This window comes from Strigops habroptila, chromosome 11 (assembly GCF_004027225.2).
Source record: "Strigops habroptila isolate Jane chromosome 11, bStrHab1.2.pri, whole genome shotgun sequence".
NCBI classification, from domain to species: domain Eukaryota; kingdom Metazoa; phylum Chordata; class Aves; order Psittaciformes; family Psittacidae; genus Strigops; species Strigops habroptila.
This window is the reverse complement of record NC_046360.1, coordinates 9,473,282-9,492,370: the sequence shown is the minus strand read 5'-3', so window position 1 is coordinate 9,492,370 and position 19,089 is coordinate 9,473,282. Positions and strand designations below refer to the sequence as shown.

At 43.6% G+C, this 19,089-nt stretch overlaps 1 protein-coding gene across 1 annotated transcript in view; it reads right to left on the bottom strand.

Moving 5' to 3' along the window:
• HIC2 (HIC ZBTB transcriptional repressor 2) overlaps positions 1-19,089 on the bottom strand; it is a 36,624-nt gene that overhangs the window by 5,010 nt on the left and 12,525 nt on the right. The window contains exon 2 of the mRNA XM_030502436.1: positions 5,648-5,791. The gene's annotated coding sequence lies outside the window, so the exon portion shown is untranslated. The remainder of the gene's footprint in view (positions 1-5,647; positions 5,792-19,089) is intronic.

Genomic DNA, 19,089 nt, shown 5'->3' with positions numbered 1-19,089 from the left:
AGATGGAATTAATCACACTGAGGTGTGAATGGGGAATCTCCTTAAGAGTATGAAAGGCTCTTTTAAAAACCACCCCCCTGGCAATGTCCATATCCCAATCCATTGACATGAAGGGCTAGAACCAACCCTGAACTGGCTGCAATTCAGGATGCTGAGCTAGCTAAATGCCACCAAATGTCTTAAACAATCTGAAACTGATTTCTGAAGTTAATTCTGCCCTGCCTTTAGGTTTGAAGGAATTTTGTTCAAACTGATAAGAGTCAAGTAACCTAACTCAAGTCACAGTCTCTCTACCCTGAAGTGCTGGGAAGAGGGGAAAATTGTGGTTACCTCTGCGTAGTTCATGTATATCACAACCAGTATTCACAGTGTATTTTAGATATTGGCTTTCTCAGTAGCATGGACTGTAGGAAATACCTAGTTTGAGGCATATCAGAACTAATTGCAAAATTGCAATTGCATGTTTGGTAGATACTACAGCACATAAAAACCAGAATTTAAATCTGGGGCTGCAGTCAGGAATCCAAGATTATTTTTTTTTGGGGGGGGGTGGGGTGTTTTGTTTGGTTTTGGTTGGGTTTTTGTTTGTTTGTTTTTTGTTTTTGTTTAAAAGTGCCAACTACTACTTGTAATGGGCATTTATCTGTTAAGATTGATTTAAAATAGTCTCTGGAATTCAAATATAGGAATTAAATACCAAACATACATCAGCCACACTTAGCCTTCCACCTCCTTCTTTCCCTACTTTATCATATTATTGAAACAGATTTCTCTTACTGAAGGAGGAGCAGCCCATAAGTCCATAGACATGAAGAGCTTAAATTTTCTCTTAAAATCATAATCAGTTAATGTCTTTATTGCTTGTGAGTCCCATTACCCCATTCTGTCCCATCAGATTCCAAATGATGAAGCATTAGACCAAATTATCTTCCCTCAGTGTCAAGTATGTACACAAGAAAAAGAAATAAGGAGTGATACTATCAGTATTAAAAATAACCTCCCTCACACCTGATTCTTACTAACTGGTGATAAATAGATTTAATTTGGCAGAAAGGTGGTAAATTTACATCATCCATTTCTGCACAACAAAAAGATTTTGCTTTCTGAAAAAAGCTACTGAAAGGTAAAGGAATACAATTTTTCCTCCAGTGTTGCTGCCTGACGAGCCTGGTACTTATACTTCTGCCAGCAGATCTGCCAAGCACGTGCCTCCCTTCTTCCACAGGACACATTCCTTCGCTTTGTCCTATGATCAGCCTGCTACTTGGTTATACTTGGTAGAATTTGGTAGCCCCTGTTCAGTGCACCAGCACCTAATTCAGCATCCACACAGATCTCAGTGGCTCATCCACAGCTGAAATGGCTGCTCTGCTTTTGTGTTCTGCATTGTTTCAGCAATGGATGGGAACCCAAGAAGATGGTGGATTCACCACTGTGCCTTTGTGCGCATTAATGTTGTTCCCAGAGATGGTTGGCTTTAGAAAGGGTAGCAGCCAAAAGGAGGAACTGCAGGCTTGCCATGGTGCCGCGAGCTATTTCTTCCATCTATAGTGTTTCTGTCATAGAAACTCATCCTGCAGCATCACAAAAACATGATAGAGACAGGGATTACCACCAGTGAACAGTGTCGAGCACTTTAAAAACAAGTTTTGCTGTAATGAGTTACATCAGAGTTGCAGCACGCAGGCAATGTGTCTGGTTGTAGTGGCTTGCTTCCAGAATTGCTGATTAAGAGGAAGGAGCAACAGCACAGAGGCACCAAATACGCACTTTTATCTAGCCAGGCCAGTAAAAGCACTTACTTCTGGGTCACCGAGATACATGGATAGGGAAGGACAAAACATGGCCTGTAACATAACACAGCATCTATATATACACAACTGCATCCTGCTTGAGAATAGCATGAGACAGCCTACTCCTACACTATTTTCACTACAAACATAATGGTGCTTTTCCATGCATATAACACACAAAATCCCTGGATATGATTTTTATGTGTTCCATAAAGTACAAATATGGTAAAGGAAAGGAAACAGCACAGCCAACATTTTTTCCTAAACAGACTAATAAAAAAAGAAAAGTGTGTTACTGAAGTAAAAGCCAGCTTATTTCCCATTCATGTGGTACTTGAAGCAGAGGTCTAGAAATCTCTGTGTTATGTGCTTGTCTAAGCCTTTGCAAAGAGTAAAGACTTGCTGCAGCTCCTAATAGAAAATATGGTTAGATTTTTATTTCTTTTTTCTCTCTTTCTGCCTTAAATGATATTGAGATCAGGTAATAAGCCTGCAGGGAAAGCTCTGGAAACAGGGGTAGAATTATAAGTCTGCTTTTTAGTGACCTTCATGAGGAAGATAATATTATTAAACCTCAGTACGTTCTGCAGCATAAAAATTAGCATAGTACATGTTGTTTAAATTACCTCTATTTATCTCATATGTCAAATTTTACAGAAGTATTCATATTCAGTAGCACATAAGTATGAGGTAGGTTATTATCTTTAGTAGGTTTTAAAAGCAGTGGTCAGGTTTAAGCTGTAACTGTAACACTGCCTATCAAATTTGCATTTGCTAACTGAAGTCTAACATGGATTTAGCAATCCCAACAAAATGAATGTGATGGAAAAAGGCAGCAAAACCTTCAGCCAAGTTTAGAGCCCCATGTTTAAAATTTTGCCAGAATTGCCCATCGAGGGCTTTGCCCAGGGCAGCAGCGTGGTCAGAGAACACACCTCTGACTGACTGACCTCTGTTGACAAAAGCTTTGTAGTATCAGCTGGCTTGTGTGTCTTGTGCAGTCCTGAACAAAACTAAATTCATTCCAAATATTTTCCAGAGCTGACCAGTTACAAACCCTTCTTTAGTGCATTTCAGAGGTGGGGGAAGAGGGTTGTTGGAAAACTTGTTAGCAAAAGAGAAGCAGGCATTATTCCTTAATCTGTGGCATTCCTAAAACCTCACTTCTAGCTGGAAGCATGGGACCAGACACAACTACAAGGTTAAGTCCAGTATAAAAGTTAGCAGATCTTCCCAAACAAATGGCAGGTACTGCCTTGCAAAGGCCTTGCTATCCATCAGTTTGCAGAGACTAGCTCCTAACAAACCCTGAGCATTTGGATAACATCACCACCACCAATATTGCCAATAAAAGCCCCCCAAAGCCCTGAAAAATCACAGTGGCTTATATTTCTTGTATCTCAGTGTCATTTGTAAGAACCCTTCCTTTTCTGTTCTCTGCAAAAAGATAGAAAAAACCATACTCCTGCTTCAGGGGAGCCCTGCCTCAGGAAAGGCTCAGATGTATTTCTAGTAAAAAACCCAAAGCCCAAAAGTATGTAGATGTCATACTGGGGCCAAGTCTTTTTATCATTGAATTTGGTGTCCAGAATTTCACTCCTTGGCGTTTAAAACAGGATCACAGAAGGCTCTGGACAAATAGCATTAGACATGGCCTGTTTTCAGATTCAGATTGCTTCCTAGGCATTCAAAACAGATTTCAGAGCAATGAACCTGCTCAAGTATTCTTGTGCAAGTAGGGAATGAAGCAAGACTGAGGCTTCCACTACCTCCACCATATCCATGACACTGAGACACACAGCACATGCAAAGACATGAAAAATACAGGGCACAAATCACAGAATACAGTAATGCTGCAAGCAGATGCCACACATCAAACAAAGCTTTGCAAGCTAAGAGCTGACAGCATCTTCATAAGCTTATTGCCCAAGGAGGTGGGTTACTGCGAGCTGCTGTGCCCAGCCTGGGGCACACTGTGACCCTGTGGGCATGAAGATGTGCAGAACACACAGACTGCGCCAGGAGCTGAGCTGCTCTCACTACAAAGCAGGAAAAACTTCATTTTCTCTCAATTTCCACAACGATCTGGACATCACAGAATATTAGATTGCCAAAGTACAGGAGAGAGGAATCCCTTCCCCCTTTTAAATAGTAAAAATCTACATATTCACGACAGATCTGATTCTCTTTAATATCACTAAATCTTCTCCTAAAAGGAATTGTTGAGTGAATGCTAAATGTGTTATATTAGCAACCTCTGGCAGGAGATGCTATTTGATTTCATCTCTGAGTTATAGATTGCAGCATATGAATATTGTTTACCTTTTAAGAAGCAACACCAGTGAAGCAAAGAATCAATCAAAAACAGATCTAAGGAATCACTCATTTCACGTAGAGGATTTGTGGATGGATGAGAAGGTTAGACACCGAGCACCTGAACAGTGAACTAACAGTACTGCAGATAAAAACCAACAAACAGATTAGATGTGATGTATCACATTAGATGCTGTTAAAGCATTAGCCTACTGTGCATGTTATAATATACCTAGGACAAGATAGTGGCCTGCTTACTTATTTCTCCACCTTCCCAAGCAGTTGTGCTGTGCTGAGCAGACACTGCAGCAGTGAGGGTGGGGAAAAACAAGACAAAATAAAATCAGTTGTTTCCTACATTGCTCTTTCCCACCAACTTACTTCTGACATTAAAAATGCTGTGTCCAGTTGCTATGGGACCAGGGTGAAACTGAAACAGATGACTTCTGCACTCTTCAGTTTCAGATGAGCTAACTTCTTCACTGCACTTGAGGACCCCACTGGGAAGAGAGCTTTCCTGTTGCTCACTGGCTCATCTCTCTCTCCCCACATCCCAACAGAACTTATTTTCAGGACTCTGCAAGGTACCAGTGAAGTGGGCTTCCCCCCAGGAGCTGCAGTTGTCCAGTCATTAGCCCATGCCTTTTAAAGGTATTCACATTCCAGAGCAGCAGAGGCATGGGGAGGAATGCAGGGACTGTGTTAGCCCAAATGGTTCCCTATCCCCAGCCCCTCTGAGCAGGCAGACAGCAGAACTCGGAAACAGAGGCAAGAACATGCATTTTCATCATTGGCAGTGGAGTAGCAAAAGCTCTGTGGCATGGGCTCAAGCAGAAAACAGGATGCAGAACCCTTGTTTTTCTCACAGGAATAACTCACTTCAAAATAGGTAAGACCAACATGTCAAGTTACTCGGGGAGAGGTCTGCGGAGCTGGGGAAGGGAGTGGAAGCGACATGCAGGACAGAGCAGGATGTGCAGCTGATGTTGCAGGTGTGGACGTGGAAAGAAGGAGAATGGAGGATCTTTTCACAGAGGATACCACATCAGCAAACTTAAAGGGGCCCTTGTTTAGTTTGTTACATTCCAGTTAGTGCCAGGCAGAACTGCCCTCCCAGCTCCCTGAAGCAGCTCTTGCAGGACTCCTGCAGAAACAGTATGGACACAAGCCTTGGGTACCTCTGTGCAGTAGTGTTTGGACATTAGGTACGTGGGCAATACATGCTCAACTGCTACCAGCTCCTGGCCCAAAAAGGAGAGAAGAAAAAGAGTCAGATGATTTCCCAGTCCCTTCTCTTTCCTGTTCTAGAATAACAAGGAGAGCCCCACATGGCTAGGCTCTCTACTGCATGGCAAACTGCCCAGAGAAGGGGAATCTCCATGGGTGAAAAGGGTAAGGGCCCTGTGTGCATGAAAGCACTAACATCAGGAGAGCAAGTGATTTCTAGTCAGTGCAAGGCTGCAGCAAAGCAGGAACACCTTGCTATACAAGCTGAGACTATGAGCAGTAGAATGCAGATTAACCACTTGGTTGCCGCTTACCATGCCAGGTACATTGGGCTAAAGGCACCTCCATCCAGTGCTGCCCGACGTGCCAGGTACATCCCATGATGTTCCATTGAAATCACAACAGGCCATCAATAGAACGTGGCTGCACGGATGCAGAATGGAGAATCAGCAGGGACGCTGTTAAATGCAATTAAAAAACTGCAATCAAAATTGAAAGGTACATTTTAAAACGGCCACCTGCCTTATATATGTAACTACCAGAACAACCTCCCCTCCACCCAGCTCCCCAGAACTGCTGAACTGTGACAGAAACACAGCAGAAGGCCTCTGCAAGTTTCTTGATGACTCTGGCCACCTCCAGTCAGGGCTCCCAACGGCACTGAGCTTCAGGGGGAGCAGTCCATATGTATCCAAGAACAGCAGACCCCAGGATGTCTGCACCAGCTTCCTTCTGCCTGGAAATTCAGGCAACTAAATATCACCGTTTAGAAGAAATGCCTCTACAAGAAAGCCCTGGTGCCAGAGCTTCATGGTCTCATTCCCCACACAGTAAAGGCAATGGAAGGAACACTTTAATACTGATCATCTGTGTTGTCCTAATTTCCCAGTACCCCTTCCCAAGCCTTCGGAATCCTGTTCTTCTAGTGGTGTTATGGCATTGAGCCAGGCTTTTGTTACATCTGTGGTGCAAGACAAGAAAAGAAAATAGTGTGTATCTTCAATTTATAATGATGCTTCACTGCTAATTTAATGTAGGTTCTTGGAGATCAAGTTGATTCATGGGGAACTGCAGGTGGTACGAGAGTCGCAAAACTTAAGATCTAAAATTTCACCCTTCCCTGCCCAAAGGAAGAAGCAACAACATCTTTTCCATGTCAGGGAAAGGCACACCCTACAGATACCCTAGGCTTGACAAGCTGAGTGTATCCTCTGCAGTGCCTATCCTCCTTCCCCCAGAGTTCCTGTAATCAGCTCCAGACAGTCTCAGGGTAGATGCTAAGGACAGGTCCCTCTCTACAGGTGGTGATGCTGCCCCAATAGGGAAAAAGAAATAAGACAACAAACCCACAACACAAAAAGCAGAACAGAAATAAGCCTGCAGCCTCGCAGGGATTTAAAATAGGGTTTTAGACCTTCATGGTGAAGTGAAACTTGAGCATAGCTCTTGTCACATTGATGGCTGCATGTCTCTAGCTGTGCTATTAGAGATAGAAATCTTACATTTAAAAAGTTAAAAGAATATTGATTATTATTTCAACCTTAAAAGGTAAGAGGCCAAATGAAAAAGACTTACAATAATTAATGTAGTTGGACAAGAGAGAACATACAGGAGGACACTAGCCTGGGAAATAGAAAGTGTCTTTGTGAAAAGGACACTGAATCTAAGGAGATAGTTCTTCACTCGTCCTGGACATTTGCTGGGCTCAAGCCCAGGACAGTGTTCCCATCATTTCCACCTGCATTCTTATCCCCACAATTCTGTAACTAAATCTCTTCCACACTGAACTAATAGGTCTTTTGTATTCAGATCGCCCTGTTTTGACTGCTATAGACTGAAGATTTTTAAATCTTGCCAATACAATGAAGAAGTGAAATGTAAGCGTTTGCTTACTGACCTGGGCTGTGCTGAGCCAATAGCATTTGCTGAACCAGTCTGAACGGACCACTGCCAGCATGAACAGGCCAACCATGTTCAGATAGCATGCAGCTTTAAGCATAAGGGGCCAGAGCCCCAGGGATTTGGAGCTCCCCCCTCTCCAAGAGATCACACACTCTAGAATGCATACAAGCCAGCATCAGGACTGTAAAACACTCAGCAATACCAGCAATGCTCAGTTTAGGAAAGGCTGAATGCTACATAAAGGTATTTCTTGGACAGCAGCTCAAATGCAGATTTACACCCAGATTACAGCAATTCGCTTCTTGCTACTGTGAAGTAAGAAGCTCTTCTCCATAGTTTTATTTCCCCTCTAGGGCAGAGATTAGCAGAGAACTGCTTAAAACAAAGGTGCTTCCTACTGTTAGAACACCACACTGCAGTGAGAAATGAAGCTTCCTGCCAGTTCCTAAACAGAGCCCTTGTATATTATACATTTATTTTCACTGCTGACATGAAGGAGCCTAAGACTACCCAAACCTTTCAGTGGGAGGAGAAGAGGAGAGACATGGACATTGCAGATCTTGTCAGGCAGAGCCAGGCACTAGAAATTCCTGCATATCGGCAGAGCACAGCTGATCTCAGGAACACAGCAGTGGCACAAAACAAATAAAGCCTCAGAAGCTAATGAGCAGCAATAGATGTTGGGCTCTTCTGCAGCCCTGAAACAGCTGAGCAGGCTCAGTTCCAACTGTACCTGCGTTGCAAATAGGAAAAGCAGCTCTGATGTCCCATGCTAATCTAATGACTCCTTATTGCACTAAAATACACACATATTCAGTGGAGTATCTCAGCCCACACAGGAGGAAGGATACCCTCCACCCATCCACCAGTTAAGGCTCCTTTGGTATGCAAAATTCCTCATTTTCCCAGGTACCTTTGAACCTTGATGTACAGAATTCTCCCTTTACAATGGAAGAATTTAGGACATGACTAAAGAACTGTTGCTACCTCCCAGCTAATCCTAGAGAGTGTTAGGCAGAATCAACAACTCTATGAATTACATGGAGTGACAAGATGCTTCTGGTCCTAAAAGCTTGGGCCAGCTTTTCAGTATGGTAGGCACAGTTGGTAGCGGGGGCACAGGATGGAAGCTTCATGCTGAGCATTGCTCTAGGGCAAGAGCACATGGCATGCAGAGAAAAAGGAACGTTCTGACCCTTTTCCAGCCGAGACTGTCTTACAGCACCCTCGCAGTTGCAGGACTGCTTTAGGGGTCTGGGTCACCACAGGTACAAGCTGATAGCCAAGGTTGTGAAATGCAGCATGACCCTTTCAAATGTTCCTGCAGCTGGAGAAGGATCTCCAGGACGGGGATGAGGCAGGCAGCTGGGAGTGTTAAATCCACTAGCAAATGTGACTCAGACCCCTTAGTTACAGGGTTTGTTAGAGCAAACAAGGCCTCGGAGCACTGGGAGAAATGGGAGAGGGTTTGATAAAGATACTCCCAATCGGCCTGCATATTTTTATTTCTTGTGCAGACTCAGCAAACTTTTCTGCAGGGAGAAGCAGTCTGCACAGGAGCATCTGCATACGATGTCATGAACTAGTTGCAGTAGCTAACACTGAGCTCCATGCTGAGGTGTATAGGAAGGACATGGGTAGTAACAGCCTTGGACAAAAATGTCATCTCTGTCACCACATGCCAGATACCAGTAAGCACAGAAACAAACTTTGCTGTCTCATTTTCTTCTACAAGACTAAGTCTCGCGCCTTTATCTCATCTGTACCTACGGATGCAGCAGAAACAGTTCTCCTTAATATAAATAAACAATGCCTTAAATACAGCACCTTTTGCACTTTATCCACTTTTTCTCCACACACACACACACACACACCCCCGACCCTGTACTCAGCCCTCTACTTCTCAGAGAAATCTTTGTTGTCTAAGCTTCACTTCGGTGAAGTCTTTCAAGCAAGCCCCTGTTTAAGAGTTGGTCCTGGCAGTATCAAGAGTGTACTGCCTGCCAAACATCCCTCCAAATCAGATGCATAACTGATCACTCAACCTTCATAGATTTGGTTCTTTGCAACCACCAAAAAGTGTTTCTGCAGCTTTGAGCCTGGCAAATGAAAGGATGCCAGAAAGCCACTATTGCCTGATGAAGCACAATGCCTAACAGACTCGAAGTTTTGCAAACTGTGCTGGGCGTTGCATCCACATCTATCTGAATTGAAGATAACCTAAGGGGAAAACAGGGTATACTAAGTTTCAAAGTTCTTCGTTTCCTTGGCTGCCTCTCCTCAGCCACGACTTCTCATTTTGACTCTTTTATTCCTCTGTCGTCTTCACTTGAGAATTCAGACTTTCTTTAAACTCAGCTCACAGGCTGCAAGGAGGTCACTCTACACTTCCAAAATCTACCTCTTCCCAGCAAGGCTCCCATCCTGCCATCTATATCCTGCAGCACTGCACAAGAGTGGTCCAGGGCTGCAGATACCTTGTGCATTCGGCCAGCCTTCTCTGTCACGTTCTCAGCTTTGGGGATTGCAGCCCACCAAGGTCATGGGGTGTTGAAAACTTTGCTATAATCCAAAGCACAGGATCTTCCTCCTTTCCTTCCCTAAACACCATCATTGTCAAGGTCAAGGATTTTCTGGCAGTCCTCAAAACACACAAATTACAGGTTCTTGTCATGAATCAAGACTTAAAACATCTCTCCATTTAAAAAAAGCAGACAAGGAAGAGCAAGGCAGTAGGGAAGGAACTTCTGCCCAAGATTTGGTTTTGAAAAGGAGATTGGCAGCCTATGCATGTGCTTTACTCTGTAATCTGAAAGCTCCTCAGGACAGGACCCCTCGAAGCATTTTATACTAAACTATATACACACCCCAGAGCAAAAGAACCAGCAGCTCCCTGCATCCGTTCCAGTCTGCTCAGCCTCTCCTAAATCAACACTGCCAGAAGGCAAGACAGCCCTATAACAAATTAGCACCACTCACAATTTGTTGAAGTTGCTGTTCCATTGTTTGTTTATTTAAAACACACACACCTCCCAAGCTTGCTCTCTGCTGCCATCACCCAAAACCCAGATTTGTAGTCTCAGAGAGAGGCAAGCAAAGGCAGTGCATTAAATCCATGCAGAGCAACAGTCACCGCACTCAGACTCTGCTTGGGTTTTGCTCTTTCCCTACAAGCAGAACAAAAGAATGCCCAGACTTTTCCAGCCTGGAAGATCAAGGTGTTGAAATCCTGATTTGGGTACTTGACTAGGAAAGTGTCGTTAAGAAAGAGAAAGAGCCACAGGCTTGAAAGGACCTAGCACTAATAAAACTCAGTGCTAATGCTATTTATGAACATCCAAGGGATAATCTGCACCCCTTATCAGCTCATGAGATTATAAGATCTTTAAAATAGGAAACATGCCTTACTTCATAAAGCACTGTATGAGTTTATGAAGCACAATATTAGCAGTAATAAATAATTGTCAAAAGTTGAGCAAAGAGGTGGCTGTAAAACCTGAAAAGGTGCTGCCATTGCTGTTTCATTCTGAACTCTGTCTGGTAACACTGTAGCTTGACAGGTTGTTCCCACTTGGTTTACTCTTACACACCAATCTGGTTTTACTTCAAGAAATTCTTTGGGAAATTTTATTTACACTGGAGAAACTAATATTTTTGTCATGAGGTGATCATGACAAGGGTGAAAAGAGCTGTAGTAAAGAGCTGTAGTAGATTCTTATCCTTCCACCAAGTACAGTCTAATTTGCCAGCACGTCAGCGTGCCAGCAATGATTCCTTTACACAGCACTTCTATCTGTAGGCACTTACTGCACACAGAGCACCCTGCTATCTGAGTAGTTGCTCACCAGTTGCATCATGTAGCCTGTAGATATAGCTTCTCTTTCATTTCTCTTGGTTTATATGACATTAAGCTCTTGGCTGCTGCAGGCATAGTTTAAAGGACAGTAAAGTCAACATCATCCTCTCAAACCCTTACATGCTCTCACTTTGTTTTTATTTTTTTCATTTTTTGAGAAATGTTTCTGGTTTATGAATGCTCTAAATGTTTGCGTCTTCTGGCTGCTGTATTATGTGCTGGCAGATAGTTCATCATCCAAAGCATCTCTGCTAGCCTGGGTTGAGCACAGGTTGGGTTTCTGGACAGGTGAACAGTAGATACCACAGTTACCTCCACCAACCTAACAATGATTAAGGAAATGACTAAATTGAGACCTTTGCATGCCAGAACAATTACAATTTTATTCTTCAGATAACCCATGGCTTATCAAGTGTTTAAATACCCAAGCTTAAGTATTTCAGAAGCTACACACTTTACATTTGTCACCTAAGGAAATTGCTAAAGCAGTTTGAGCATTTAGTTCCTGTCAGAAAAAAGCCTCAAAGAGCACAGCAGAATGGATCACCCTCCTTTCAGCACTATTAAAACCATCTCATTGGTAATTACTCTTCTCAAGATGGGTGTGGGGGAGTGAAAAGCTGGAGCAGATTCTATTTATAGAAGATAACCCTGGGAAAAACTGGAGTTACCAGAGAAACAGGCATGAGGGGTGAAGTTGTGACAGCACTGAAACTAGCAGGAGACACAGGTGTACCAGGTGTCTGTGCCAGAGAGCTGCAAGAACACTAATGTGGCTGCACCTCCTGCAAGATTTAGGCTTGGCTGGCAGGTTACATAGGCTTAGATGAGAATTCACAGAGACAATTCACATATTTAAAAGCTTGAGCAAGAGTTAACTCCCCACACACACTAAGAAGCTATTTAAAAGTTTGCTGGACCACTTCCCACAGAGCTCTCCCCTCTTGGCAAGAAGGGCGGTTAAATCAAAACCAAACCCAAACGGAACCAAAACAGAAAACCCAAAACAGCCAGAGAGACTGACACCTCCCTTACACAGAGGAGACAACTCAGTCGTTTTATAACTACATAAATAGGATCAGAATCTGGCCAAAGGAGTAATAAATGTACAAACTACTGCTAGCAACCACAACAAACATTGATACTACACCTTGGACTGGAAGGAAAACATCCTTACCATTTCCAGCAGTTAATATATAATATAAATATATACCACCCACTAATGTAACAGCACCAGGAGACTCTCAGAGGATGCAAAAGTGTGTTTAGTGAGAATATGTTTGGACTAAAACCTCTCTTTTGGCATTGTGCATTCCCAAATACCTGTAGCTGGTATCAAGCTGCTTTCAGAACCTGGCCCTTGGCCGTGCATTATTTAGACATACGCAATTCTGTCACGGAGAAGGGCTTGAATAAATTGTAGCTCTGTTATGCCACAGTGAAGGTGCTCCAAAATACACACATCCTGAGGCTCACGAACCCAACCTCATCAGCCATAGGAATGTTCTGATGCCATCCAGCCTTCTCTGACCCACCCAGTCGGTCTGTTTAGGGTTAGTCTTTTCCCTTCTCCAGGCATTTTCTTGGCAGGCACATCACTTAAATAATACGTTTTAACAGCAGGAAAACAATCCCAAAATCCAAACATCAAACAACAGTAAATAAATAATCTGAATAAGTGGCATAGGTGGCATCCTTCTTATCATAAGGTATAAGCATCCACTGTGGATGCTAATACAGCTTTCATACACCTCTTTTCTCTGCTACCTCAGTGTAAGAAGCCTGACAATAATCCCAAATCCCCAGACCCTTCCAGAACCAGTCATTGCACACACAGATCCATTCCAGGCAATTAAAGTCTTACAACATGGTATGTAATGTAAAAACCCATTTAATCTTGTGCAGGCAAGAAATAGCAGGGACCTGCCTGTAGAAAAATTTAGAAGTATCTAGTAATTCATCAAATTGATTTAATACAGCCAGCTGCATGCGAGAGTGCTGGCCCAGGCAGAGATAGCCCAGTAGTATGTGTTTGCTTACAAATAGGCAAGGGGCTTTGGCACAGCTACTGCATCTTTTGAAAAAGTTGGTTTTGACAAGTTGGGAAAGGACTTGGATTTTCCAGCTGCTCCCTAAGCAGGAGGCAATTCAGCAAACACACCCAAGACCTGCAGCAGACACCACTCCAAAATTTGTCTTCATTATGTTCTAATTTTCACACAACTTTCTATTATTTGCAATAGCCAGAAAAAGTGATGATGAAATTTTTCATGTTTCTAAAAGCAGAGGAAAGGTCAGGACACACTGCTACATGTAATCTGCTCCTTCTCTAGCACTAGCCTTTGAGAGTGCTGGGCCAGGGTTTACTGCTCATATTTTCCCTGTTATTCTTGAACCAACAAATCAAAAATTGGTGTCAGGTTCGGTGTGTTTCAAAACAAAAGGTGTGTTGGAAGGGAGTTATTGTATTCGGTTTTTTAAAGACATTTATTCATAACAAACAGTGAAATTACTGAGAAAATAAATACTGCTTTGCCATCTTGCAGCTATTACTTCTTCCCCCCAGAAGGAACTGGGTCACTGGAAGACATGCAAAGCTTCAGACAGGACTAACAACTGTGCTAAAATTTACTGAGGTGCCCCAAATGAGCGATGGGTTTGGGTCTTTCAATGGGATGAATGGCATAGTAGAAATTCTTAGTCATGCTAGCAGTCTTCATATGTATTTTTTATTATTTGTATAAAACTTTCATTATAAAAGACAAAAGTATGGTTGCTAGAAGATAATGTAAATTACACCAGAACTCCAGAACAGAGTCCCAACTTTGACCATCTCTCATGTGAAAGAAAGGATGATTGTTACAACCCAGTTTTCTCTTTAACTTCATTTTTATTTTCCTGGGAAGCGTGAAAAAGCTTTTTTCCTCATTTGGTTTTTAACTGACCTTATTATTTAAAGGACTTACTGGAGAATCTAAAAATCTGCAGAAGGATTTGTTGAGGGAGGGATTAGAAAGAGAAAAGCCTCATAAAACCAACCCCATGCCCTCCAAACACGGGGTTTGTTCCTCTGCTGCACATAGGATCACAGAACCACTTAGGTTGGAAAAGACCTTTAAGATCATCGAGTCCAGCTGTTAACCCAGCACTGCCAAGTCCACCAATAAACTATGTCCCTAAGTACTACATCCACACATCTTTTAAATACCTCCACGGATGGTGACTCAACCGCTTCCCTGGGCAGCCTGTTCCAACGCTTGACAACCCTTCTGGTGAAGAATTTTTTTTGAATATCCAATCTAAACCTCCTCTGGCACAACTTGAGGCCATTTCCTCTTGTCCTATCACTTGTTACTTGGGAGAAGAGACCAACACCCACCTTGCTACAGCCTCCTTTCAGATAGTGGTAGAGAGCGATAAGGTCTCCCTGAGCCTCCTTTTCTCCAGGCTAAACAACCCCAATTCCCTCAGCTGCTCCTCACAGGTCTTGTTCTCTAGACCCTTCACCAGCTTTGTTGCCCTTCTTTGGACACACTCCAGCACCTCAATGTCTGTCTTGTAGTGAGGGCCCAAGAACTGAACACAGCGTTCAAGGTGCAGCCTCACCAGTGCTGAGCATGGGGGGCCCTGCTGGCCACACTATTGCTGAGACAAGCCACACTGCCATTGGCCGCCTTGTCCAGCCGGGCACACGCCAGACGTCAGCTTACACCCCCAGGTCCTTTTCCACTGAGCAGCTTTCCAGCCGCTCTTCCCCAAGCCTGTAGCATTGCATGGGGTTGTTCGAGGCCAGCACAGGACCTGGCACTGAGCCTTGTTGAACCTCACGCACCTGGCCTCAGCCCATTGATCCAGCCTGTCCAGATCCCTCTGCAGAGCCTTCCTGCCCTCCAGCAGATCAACACTCCCACCCAACTTGGTGTCCTCTGTAAACTCACTGAGGGTGTGCTTGATCCCCTCATCCAGATCACTGATAAAGACATGCACACTGATGCCCCTTTGCCTCCCCATGAGAAATCCAAGAGATCTGGCATAAAAGGCCTGAAAAACACTGTACTCAGTTGGACATATGATGAGGTAGTACTGGGAAGCAAAGAAGCAGCTGAAACTATATGGGAATAACAACAACATTCACAGAAGTTCCCCTTGGATACATGTCAGCATGTGGGAATGATGGATTAAGACTGAGTATTTGCATTTCCCTGTCAGATGCCAAGATATCAAAGCTGGCATGCTACGGTGTTCTGGCGTTCCCTGAAGGAAGTCTCCAGCCATCAACATGGCATGTGTACAGAGCTCTTCCCTTGCAAGTGTCTCTGTCTAATAGCACCTGCATTTTTAATTTTAACTATGTGATCTAGGTTAGTGCTCATAAAAGTAAAGGATTAACAGCTACAAGTGTAGCACAGGCAGCTGGGCCAGCTCTGCTGGCAGATCCCTGCCAACGCAATCAACCCCAAATTAATCCTGCACTGCTCCCACCCACACGCAGCAAGCAGGTGAGTGCCGTGGTGCCACCTTCTTCAGTCAACGTGTAGGAGCAGAGAAGTGCCATGTTATTACCTCTTCTGAAGGCCACAGGAGAGCATTTTGATCTTTGCATACAATAGGCCCATGGACACCTGAACAATTAGAGTGCAGGACTGACTCCTCTGTCAGACATGGTTCTTAAAATGACATGTAGCAGTTCTGCATCACTGCCCTCTACAACAGACTTCAGTGCTTTTATGGGGTTTGGGTTTGTTGGTTGGTTGGTTGGGTTTTTTTAAGCCAGCATTAACACTGCCAATGGTACATTATTTTCCCAGCTGAGGAGAATAAAACCAAACAAAACCAACCAAATAAACTAGCACCACAGAGAAATAGATCCATTATTACAGATGATGAGGCATCATGATCTGTTTTAGCCCATGCAAGTCAGGGCCACCACTGAAAATGTTAGGTCTTGCCCTTTACCTGCGTCAGCCCTGGTCTGGCTCAGCCTTACAGCCTCATGGTCCTCAGGGGTAGCGCAGCAGAGCAGGCAGGAGAGCCCAGCCAAGGACCAGCAAAGCTGGCTGTAAAGCCAAATCCCATGTGTCAGAGGTCACAACAGTAATTGAGGGCTGTGCTTCAGACTCCAAAACATCCTCCAGTACCTAGAAGGCTGCTGGCAATAGGTGAAAGATGGTGGTGAGACAGAGAAACAATGAAGAAAAGAAAGTTCTTGTGAATTATTGCTGATACTGCATAGTGCATGTATGATGAGAGGATGGAGCAGAGCAGCACTCGGACCAGGAGGAGCTTCTCTTGCATAGGGGCAGGAACAGAAGGAAATACTCCTGCCTGCCTTTGGGCCTGAAATTTTCCTCTCTAACACCCCGGTTTGCATAGCCAGGAGTGAGATCAATGCCTAACTACATGAGATGCTTCCTCTTTGCCATGATCTTCATTTCTAGATGCTTGGTAGTTGTTCACTTCCTCCCTTGGAATTTTGTAACAGCCCAGCAAAAATGAAAGTTCTCCCAAAAGTCCCCGAAACGCATCAGAAACTGGAATCTGCTGCAGGGCTGCAGTACGTTGTCTCAGCAGATTCACTGGGTAACAAGGTCTTCTGAAACACAATGTAATAAGTGTTTCTGCCTGGACTTGCCAAAAGACCTTAATGCAAATATAACTCCAGGAAAATTAGGGTGGACTCTAGTGGCTGCCTCCCCCTCAGGGGTTTGGTTCTTTTTTTTTTTTCCCTTCAATCCTGATGAAATTCATTACAGTTGCATTTACACTGAGGTTGTGATTTAAATTTGCCAAAGCAGGCAGGGCAGGTTTGAAAGCCTGATACATCAGGGTGTATGTGCTTCTTGAAGAACAAGGGTAGTTGCAGAACCTTCCCCAAAGGGTGCCTGGTTGGCTCCCTCACCCCCTTGACATGTTTGCTGTCACACAGGCCACTGAATTCCTGGCAAGTGGGGCAGGCTTGCTCCTTACAACCAAGCAGCCCCACATTCAAGCATGCCAGTACTTTCCTTGAAGGTATTTACAGTTTACTTTTTAGTGCTACTTTAAGTTCAAAGGGGCTAGTAAAGCCCCATTAAGCCATTTACATCAAACTGGTTAGTTAATTATCCTGTTGCAGGCTTTAAATTAGCAATTTATAACCCCTTCCCTAGAGATGCCAGTATTTGGAAACAACTCAGCCAGGACGTTTTGCAGGGTTGCAGTTAAGGAACAAAAAACCCCACTAAACCCAACCACCACCCCCCAAAAAAACATAACTAAAAACCAACTAAAACCCCCAAAACCACAGAATGAATCTCATTTTTGGTTGGAAATCAGTTAACTGGGAGAACCCAGTAAGGACAGGGATGAGAAAGAGCCCACCATTACCAGCTAGCAGGGATAGCGAGGCCATGTCTACCTTAGGCTGTGTCTGCAGCAAAATGCAGCGATGTGCAGAGATACAAAGGTAGCCTGGGAAGCACCACAGCTAGATGAGGATGATGCTTCCCTTAAAATGAGATATTCTGCTTCTTAGTACCACCATCAGAAGTATTTTCACATTCATATGTACAAAAATGTGTCTGCTCACAAGGAAGGAAAAAGATCTGAGGCTTTGGGGCTGGTCAGACTGCAAATGCCAGCACAGGGACTAAAGAGGACCATGGGTTTTGGTCAGCACCTCTGCTACACATTCAGGTGAGGAGGCTTTTGCCTCAGTGCAGCCATCTTTCAGTTTAGGATTAACCAGATTCAGATTTATCCCCTTGCCATAAGGGTCAATGACCTTATCACAGTCAGAGGCCAGGTCAGGCTGGAGCTGAGGAGTCTCCATCCTCAGGACCTTCCCCCCTGCCAACAGCATTTCATTTCTGAGGAGAATCTGTTGTCCCTTCAGGGTCTGGTTATTCCAGTCCACCCCACTGAGAATGCAGAGCTCTTATAGAAGGGAATAATATCTTCCTTTCCCCTAAATAACTTACTGCCCAAACAAATCAGGTCCTAGGGTAAAACATGCCTCTCACCCTCCCTTCCTTATTTCCACCAGCCATTATTAGTTCTACAAGCAATTGGCATACTGGATATTTAATGGCAAATTCTATTTAAAATAAAGATGGGAGGGAAAGACTGTCCAGTTGCTACTATGTTCACACAACAATCCATCAGGTACAGAAGAAATCTTGGGCCCAGTCCTGAAAGCTGTCCCAAACCAACAAGCACTTAAAACCTCACCAAGAGCAGGAATCCATGGAAAGAAGGAGCATGTGGAGTGAGACCAAGGCAAACTAGGAGATTTCACATTAACAGCAAATAAAGGCTGTTAAAACATGAAGTTTGAGAGAAAAATTCCATTATACCTGAAAGACAAGACAGACAGATGCAATCAAGTCATATGATAGACCCTGCGATCTTTTTCCTCCATCTTAATACATCCCCTTTTCAATGGCAAAAAAAGGAGGTTATCTTCTGCCAAACAAGTGTCAGATTAACTTAAAAAAAGAGAGATAAAAATCTAAGCAAATTCATTTCCTTATACTACACAACAATAAGATTTATTTTGCTTTTGCTTGCTTTTTCTTTGGTATGGAAAGTAGCCATTTCACAACACTTTTGGGAATGGGGGGCAGATGAGAAGAAGAGAAGAAGAGAGCACTCAGAGATTTCAAACCAAAGGCACACAGTATTTTTGTACAAAATTTGCTAAGATGGTATCACTTTTATGTGATTTACTGCTCCAAATTGCAAGACAGAGGCCTTATAACAGCAACACAGGTAAACACAACATAAAATCTAAATTATCTAAAAGACTGAAAAACCCAGCCCTGCACATAGATGACATTCTCTGAATTCTCTGCCCTTTCTTGGGAGCAGTTACACCCAAACCATCACTCAGCCCAGAAGCTGTTCTCTCCTGCTAATCACTCTGGAATCACACACTAAAGGTAAAAAAAAGTCCAAATGCAAACACCAGCCTGGCCTTTGAAACAGCCCCGTGCTAACAGGCCACAGGATTGCCTAATG